Source organism: Cibotium barometz, chromosome 34 (genome assembly GCF_041138505.1).
Source record: "Cibotium barometz isolate CiBa-2024 chromosome 34, ASM4113850v1, whole genome shotgun sequence".
NCBI lineage: Eukaryota > Viridiplantae > Streptophyta > Polypodiopsida > Cyatheales > Cibotiaceae > Cibotium > Cibotium barometz.
The window spans coordinates 14,703,514-14,712,640 of NC_141079.1; positions in this window are offsets into that span (position 1 = coordinate 14,703,514).

Genomic DNA, 9,127 nt, shown 5'->3' on the forward strand with positions numbered 1-9,127 from the left:
TACGCTCTCGATTTTAGGGTTAGTGAAACAAACAGCCAAGATACACACTTAATTTTAGGGTTGGTGAAGGATCGACGGGCTGAGATTTGATATTAGTATCTCGTTCAAGGTACATGGACGGCTTAGATTTTAAGTCATTATCACGATCGAGGTATGTCGACGGTCGAGATTCATTATATACCTCGATCGAGATATTTAAACGGCTGGGATCGCATCTTCCAATGTGCCTAAATGGACGGTGGAGATTGCATCTTTGTACCTCGAACGAGATATTTGGACGGTGGAGATTGCATCTCTGTATCTTGAATGAGGTATTTCAATGGTCAAGATTTGATCTCAATATCTCGTTCGAGATATGTGGACGGTGGAGATTGTATCCCTATACCTCGAACAATGAATGGTCGAGATTTTATTTTGATATCTCGTTCGAGATACGTGGACGGTGGAGATGGGCTAGTCAAATATGCCTAGGGGGATACAGCGTGGCCCTGATGTGGATCCGAGTGGCATAAATATCTCGATCGAGATAGTGTGGTGACGGTGACCTGTATTGGTGACATGGATGATGATTGGAAACCCGGACCTGCTAGCATGGCATTAGTTGGTATCTCGTTCGAGATATGTCGTTTTAGGCTTAGGAGGCACGTGTCGTGTTTTAATTCATGGTGATATCACGATCGAGGTACTACGCCTGAGATGCGTGGATGTCCTAATTTTAGAGAGAGTGAACGAAAGTGAGTACCCTCATCTTGCAACCGCCCACCTGTCAATGTGATACTCTTCTCTCCATGCTTAAACCGTGTATAGTCTTGCTGCAAATTCATAGTGAAAGAGCCAGGACTTGAGAGCCAATCACATCTCAAAACCATGTCAAGTACCAACAAATAAGTTTTACAAATGTACTCTTTTGAGAGCTCTAAGTTTAAATTATGACACAACATTGTGCAATCCATAAGTGCCCCATTTGCCACTTGCACTTCATGTAAAGTTGCCAAAGATATGGACTGTAGTTTGAGATTGTACAACAACTTGCATTGACAAAGCTATGTGTACTTTCTCCAAAACATGAGCCACTCTACCATTTACAGAATCCTTGAGCCTTAGAGTATTTGCACCCTTGCATCCCACATAGGAATCATAAGAGAGAGTGTATAAAGTCTGCTTCATGCTTGATCCTTCATTAGTACACATAGGTGTAGGTAAACCATGATCAAAAGGAAATTACTCATCTTACTTATGATTAATATCACCATTCACAAACTCAGGGTAATCATCAAAAGCCTTTTTTTCTTCCTCATGGTCATCTTTAATCACTTTCGAGAGAACCATGTTGATAGTGAAATCCTTAGCCTTGCATGACTTGAAGTGCTCTTTATGCCACTTCTCACCATACTTGTAGCAAAGACCTTTGCTCCTCACTCAACTCATTAATGTGGTCTTCCTTCATATATTTGCTCTTATTAGCTCTGTTGGATGGCTTTCCATTCCTGCTTGAAGCCTTTGAAGGATTTGTATCAAATCTGAAATTTTGTTTTCACACCACTTCTAGGAATGGTGGGAGTTAATGAAGCATCTTTTGCATTCTTCCCAAGCATTATAAATAGCCCTACCATCACCTTTTTCCAGCCCCCAATATAGATATTTGTCTTCATATATCTCGGCCGACATTATCGCTTCTTGGAGAGTAGTAGGCCTTTGAGCTCTTAGTCCGCCCCAATGTTTGATTTGAGACATTTGATGTACTTGATCATTTTGAACTTTTCACTATATCCATCCACATGAAAAATGAGCTTCAAGAACTTTTGTGTGTAGTCCTTGACTTTGCAAAACCCTTGTTCCAAGTCATCTCATTCACTTATCAATTTGTCTTTGCACAACTTAGAAGTGAAGGTGTCTTGCATTTCATTCTTGAATGCTTCCCATGTGTTGATTTCCTAGCCTTGATATGTAAGTGTCTCCACCAAGTATGTGCATATCCTTCCATGTGTTGACTTCGTAGTCTTGATCATGCAAGTGTCAAGTATGTGCATACCCTTCCATCATGTGGAGTGAATAAAAATACACATTAACAGGATCACTACGTGGATTTATCTCAAATACATGTCCAACTTTTTAATCCATTCATCAAACTCTTCATTGTTTGATCCTTATCCCTTGAATTTTGTGAAGGCCACCTTATCTTTGACCCCTTTGAATTCATCATTGTGTTCTCTTTGACATTGCCCATGCGAAGCTTGATGGATGGACCATCATGGTCCCAAGATCCATCAACATGTGGAAACTCAAATGCCACTTGCTTCCCCTTTTTGTATCACCTCGTGACCTAGAAGGTGTATTTGTAGGCAAGCTTCCAAAGGACAATGAAATCGGTGGTTGGTGCTAATTTGCACATTCATATTGCCACTTGGTTGCTTATGTCAAAGCATAAGGCCTTCGAGTTTCTGAGAAGGACTCATTCCTTACAAAGATTAACCACATTAGCATTCTATTGCATTGGTAGTTCTTCAAAGAGGATTCTTGTTACTTGTGAGGATTCATCTCTCTAATAGCAGTTCTTCAAAGAGGATGCTTGTTTCTTGTGAGGATTCATCTCTAAAAACAACTCCCTTTTGAAAGTCTCCATCATGGATGCATGGTCTCAGTTAAGGCTCTCAATTAAGCTAGATTGTCGATTATTGAATTCATCTAGCATAGAGCACATTACCATCATCATGACTTGTATTTCATTGCTCATGACCGGTTTAACATGTGTACTTGCATTTGCACCATCGTCAACCTCATTTGGCATTGGTATTTGAATGCCAATGACTCACCCCATGAGCATGCATTGAGCCATCACCCACATTATCCATATTTGGACACCATTATCTTTCTCATGTATATCCCCATCATTTTTCATTAATATTACATCACCATAACCAACGATGTTGGCCTCCTTCAATTTCTTAAACTTTTTCCTTGGCATTTGGCTGAAAAACACAAAAATAAGTGTATCTTGAACAAACGGTATCAAAATTGATCGTCTTAGTTTGCCACATTTGTATTGATGAGAGGAACACTTTGATTACCATGGATGCAACTTTCGACATGCTATGTTTTAGGGTTTTTTCCTAGAAGCCTACAAAATGGTTGACCATTCAAACGTTCTCGAAATGTAATGATCTTTATATCATCGTAAAGCACTTGTTGATAAGTAGAATCAGAATATGTGATTACAAAATTAAAAAAATTCAACCTCTTATTGTCCGAAGTGGACTATGAAGAAAAGTCAACCACAAGTAGAATGAGGACATGTAATTATAGAATTGAAAGTTGACCAAAGTGAACTATAAAGAAAAGTCAACTGCAAGTAGTAGACCACCTTCATGGCCTCTGATTGGAGCATTTAATAGCTTGAGAGGTAGCTCTTGTTGAGTAGAACAAGATGATATGATCACCTTTCGAATAGTAAATAGGGTCTGCCCAAAAAGTACGGTTTGAGTCAAAAAATTTCAAAAAGCATTTTGATAAAAGTTTCGCACAATTTGTTTGCATGTGTAATCAAATTTCAATCCCAATTGCAATGTAGTAATACATAACCAATTTGATAAATTTTCAATCATATCTTGGCACTTAATGCCCCAATGCAACACAAGTCAATGTCCATTGCATTATGCCACAAATCCATTGCATTACCTCATTGCATTATTTGGCTGCAAATGCTTGTTATCATTTAGCTTCCATAGCCATGGCATGATGTAGTGTCTGTCAATGGAGCACTTTTTCTTGGCCGATCTCCCGACCAAGTCTTCCCACCCTTTTGTTATAGTTTGTTCGTCCGTCCCTCTATGGTGATTAATTGGGGATGCCTAATTAATACTATGTTCATAGTAACATGGCACTTGGGTGATTCCGAATATTCCATGTGTATGACATATAAATTTAGGGATGGTTGGAACTAAGTGTTAGATTTAATGAATTTTAGTATTTGTTACTAATGTGTAATGTGTTTGAATGGAAAACTTATAGATTGGAAAAGAGACGTCTTAAAAGTATTGAGACTAATCCTGTTGTTAAGTTAGCTCCTCGTTTTTATGGTCCTTTTCAAATTACTCAAAAAATCAATGACCTAGCATATTGGCTTTCACTTCCTTCTCATTGGAGAATTCACAATTCTTTCCATATCAGTCTTATGAGACCTCATAAGGGACCACTTCCTACACATCATGTGTATGAGGAAGCACCTATTCTTGTTGACCAGGTAGAAGAGCTTTAACCTGAAGCTATTATTGACCATGAGACCACTACTACCACTCACACAAGTACAGTGTCTATAATAGATGCCTTTTGACCTTTGAAAATCATCCCAAAGAGAATGCTCGATGGATGTCCGAGTGGTTTTTCTGTGTCCATCTTGACCTCATCCAATTTTACTTTCAAACACAGGCCTGTTGATATGACACAACTGAGGATAGTTGCTATCCTAGGCCGGAGGGATATTATAATTTGTTTGTTTGTCCCTCTGTGGGTTAATTTGTTCGTCCTTCTGTGATTAATTAGGGATGCCTAATTACCACTATGTTCATAGCATGACACTTGGGTGATTACGAATATTCCATGTGTAGGACATATGAATTTAGAAATGGTTGAAACTAAGTGTTAAATTTAATGCTTATATATTGTTGTGTAATTTTAGCATGTGTTGCTAATGTGTAATGTGTTTGAATGGATGACTTGTAGGTTGTTGAGATTGACAAGTTTTGCGCTCGTAAGCTGGTATGATTGGGACATGATGGCAATGATTTAGCATGAGCAATTACCAAAAAGATTTTTCTTTTAGTATTTTAGTATTGACGGGATAGCCAATGATTTTGGTATTTTGGCTGTGGTATTTACTACGATATATTTTTGTATTCTATTAGCCACCCACTTTTGCTATACATGGGCGTGGACATATTAATTTGGTTGCACGTGAACTAGCCCTTGGGAGTTTATATGTGATTTTCCTTAGTGATTTGGATAGGAAGGATTTATTTAAGCTTTTGGTAAAAGCAACTCTTATTTTTTATAAAGGTCAAGCCCATTCAAGAGCATGCAACTATTTTTGGCATGTGGGCTATTTTTGTTAATAAAGACATAAATATCTAAGAGGTGGGAGTATGCCGACACTCTTGGGGGGGATAGATTGCACCCAATACTCTCTCTTGTGATTATTTTTAATTCATATTTTATGCTATCTTGCTCAATATAATGTTTTATACCTACCTTCCTAGGGATCATGGGGATGCACTAGTGGTACGTCTATTGTTGCTCATATGCGATTGATGATACTTCACATGTTCTTGAGCATATGATAAACCATGGGGAGTATAGGCCTAAGTTCTTGGTGCTAGATGTGTGCTTATAGGCTACTCTTCTAGAGATTTCACATTTGGAGACAATCCTTATGATTACTACTTGATGAGTTTGTTGAGGTGAGACCTCGCATGAGAGCTAGATTTATACACATGGATCTAGTGTGTTTTACTTTTGATTTGAATATCTTTTTAGATCTAGTATTGATAGAGATTGACTTATCATGGGATATAGGTAATATAGGAGTAACATTGATGACCTTAGTGACCTTGAGGATACCATGATTAGTGATGTCGTTGATGATGCCACTTATCTCTCATGTGTGGATACCTTGTCGGTATTTAGTGATGATTATACTTCTACTTTGGATCATTATATACACATAGGGGATTTTACACATGAGAATATGGTGCATGGCTTATACACTTATTGATGGAGTGGATCATACCTTCAATCTTTTGAGTGATGTTACATGATTCTGAATTTTAGTCATGTTCTTATGGCTTCCATGATTGTCTACATGATCCTATTTTCTTTGGAGCTGGGACATTTATCTTTGGGTGCATCATATGTCATTTGAGATGTATGGTAGTGTTACATAATGTCCATCCTTTAGCTGAACGGGAACACTCGGATGCTAGTTTGCCATCCTAGTGAATTAGTATCATGAATGACCCCGCATTAAATACTAGTTTACCTAGTGTTATTGGTATAGCTTGAGACCATGCTTGATAAGTGTATGTTGTGGAAGTGTAACAAGTAGTGCCATGCTTGACGACTGTATGTGGTTAAAGTGAAACAAATATGATATATCAATATCATCATATGTGATACATTATTATGTGTATATGGGTATAATATATCATCATGATCATCTTAAACCGTATCGGTGTAGTCGACATCCTGAAGAACATAATCACGATGACCCAAGAGTGTGGGATACTTAATGAAGTTACCAAAAGAAAAAAGCCAGAAGTCGATGAATGAAGATATAGCGATCTAATCCTTGAAGTGTCAAAGGCATGTACGAATGCGGCAAAAGATATGCAATACATGACACGAGAAGGCAAATCAAGTAGCAATTATAGAGCCATGTTGATAGTACATAAGCAGCTCCCTTATTATGATCACAATAAAAAATGCTATCAAAACGATATCGACGATGACGATGTGAACTCACATCATGGCGATCAAATGGGATAAAAGTAGTAGCCCATGGTCATGTTTAAACACTACCCAAAGCACAAAAAATATGAAAATTCATGCACAAAACACTAAGCGTGAACAATCCCAACCAAAGCGTTAATGTATGTGAACAATGCCAATTGAAACTCAACACAAACCCCTCAATCTCACAAAATATAATCACGTGTGAAAGACTCATAATCATACTCAAGTGTATGAATACCCCCAAAATGTATGTAGGTTGAAACGCAACGTGAAAATAGGGATGTGAAAAAAAAAAGTAAACTGCGAATGGACAAGGCTTAGGGTAACATGAAAAAGGGTAAGAATCCTAAAACTTAACTTCAAAACAAAATATCCCCCAAGATTATCCCCTCTCTCTCACCTTAAGCTTCTTCTCCTCTCCCAAGATTTTTTTTTTTTTTTTGGTCTCTAGTGTTGCTGAACTTTAGGAAAAAAAAACGTTGATTTTTGAAAATTTGCGCTCTGTAAAAACAAGATGAGCTGCGCTGTTAGTCTTTTTTCTGATGATCTGAGAGCTTGAAAGCCCTGTGAGGGCTTTAAAGTCTAAGAGCTGATAACTGTGATACGCTTCTTTAAGCTCTGTAAAAAAAGCAGTAAAGCTGCGCGGTCCTTGCTTTCTCTTGCAAGAACTTTCTGCAGCTTGAGGGTGATGACAGTCAATTCATGCTTGCTGATGTAAACGATGAAGCTGAGCTGCTGTGGTTGCTACTAGTATGCATACTGTTTGTATGCGCTGAAAGCCTTGCAAGATACGAAGATCTGCTTGTTTGCCCAAGGTGCGCACTAGGGTGGAGCTTGACTGATAACTGCTTTGCAATATCGTTGTTCTTGATGGTCATGGTGACTAATTCTTTCTTATACGGGCTTGGCTTGCCTTTGATCCATTCGTGAGGAAGCGATGGTGGAGTCGTAGGTCTTGAAGAAGCATGAGTCCACCGGTGTCGAGGTCGACCTTGATTTCGCAGGCGGGAGTAGTGCCCACGTAAGGCTGTCTGTGACGCTTGCCATAGTCATTTACTACATCACCGGTGAAAGTAAGAAAGCCATGGGAGCATTCTCTCTTCTTGATAAAAAAAGTGTGGAGAGAAGTCCGCTGCTGCATTGCAGTTACCAGGATTCACTCTTATACTTTTCCTCAACCAACTCACTACTATCAATAAGGCCACTAAGGTCATCTCCAAAGGTAGAGACAATCTTCATCAATGGTGTCTCTATATGACCTCAATCCCATGCTAAATCAGTCTCAATAACATTGGATCTAATAAGAAAATATCTAGATGAAATGTAAAGCTCTCGAGATCGATGTCATAGGATATGCTAAAAATGTAAAGCTCTCGAGATTGATGTCATAGGATATGCTAAAAATATGATCAATATGCATACTTCTACGATGTCTCACCTCTACAAACTCATAACTACTGTCATGCACTATCCTTGATTGCTCATTCACAACATCTCAATCCACACGAATGTTGCCAGGAATACTATGAAAATTGGAAGTAGTGGTCACATCTGAAATCTCTCCACATTTGACAACTCTCAAGGAGTAGTCCAATACATCTGATACTAGAACCTCGGGTCTATGCTCCTCATGGTCTATGATATGCTCATCAACATGTGAAATGTCATCCCCATGTGTAACAAGGGATGGATGTCTAATTGAATGATCATGACTAGTTAAATGCCCATGAAGATCATCGAATGCATTACAATGTTCATCTAATGTTTCCCCATGATCACTAGGAATAGAGATAGGTTGCTCTATGATGCTCGTAATGCTCGATGTGCTCATTGCTATGCTTACCCCCAAGATGATGTCCTCATGACACATCACTGCTACATATGTGTATAATATATCATCATCATGATTGAATCTGTGTCGATGTCAGCTACATCCTCCGGAACATAATCATGGTAGTGGAACCAAGGAGGGTTACTTTGAGAAATCCTTTCTCGTCCCCTCCAGGGGGTGCGGACACACCTGCACGAAATACAGGTGACGGCTACAAAGATGGCACGGAAGGAAATAGTACTCGACATCTAGGAATGAATGTAAACTCATTGGATAGGGATAATCATTCTAGTCCTGGGAGAGAAAACTCACCAATAGTGGTAGACACTAGTCTGAGAGGTGCGTGTGTCCAGGCAGGAAGATCCCACCCACTCGTCTCATTTGAGGGTATGGTGTCACTCCCTGGGAACACGTAGCTCAAGAGTGTGGGATACTCGTATAAGTGGCCAAAGAAAGAATCATTCCATGCAAATAATACCGAACCCTCCGTGTAAAAGTAGCCAAGCAATGTAGCAAAGACGTAATCCTGTACGGATGATCTGGACAATCTGGCATGAATCTCCTTCTCATCGAACAAATGTCTCTAATGGCTAGGTACCAAACTTTCAAGCTCAAACAACCAGCCATTACATGAATATACCACCTCATAATAACGAGAAGTAAATGAGTCGAGATCTAGAGGTCTAAGCCTCAATCTGTCAAAGGTATGTGCGAATGCTGCAAATGAAATGTGGTCCCTAATATAAAGTGGCAACTCGTGATGATAACGAGCGTAGAGCCATGAAGACAATG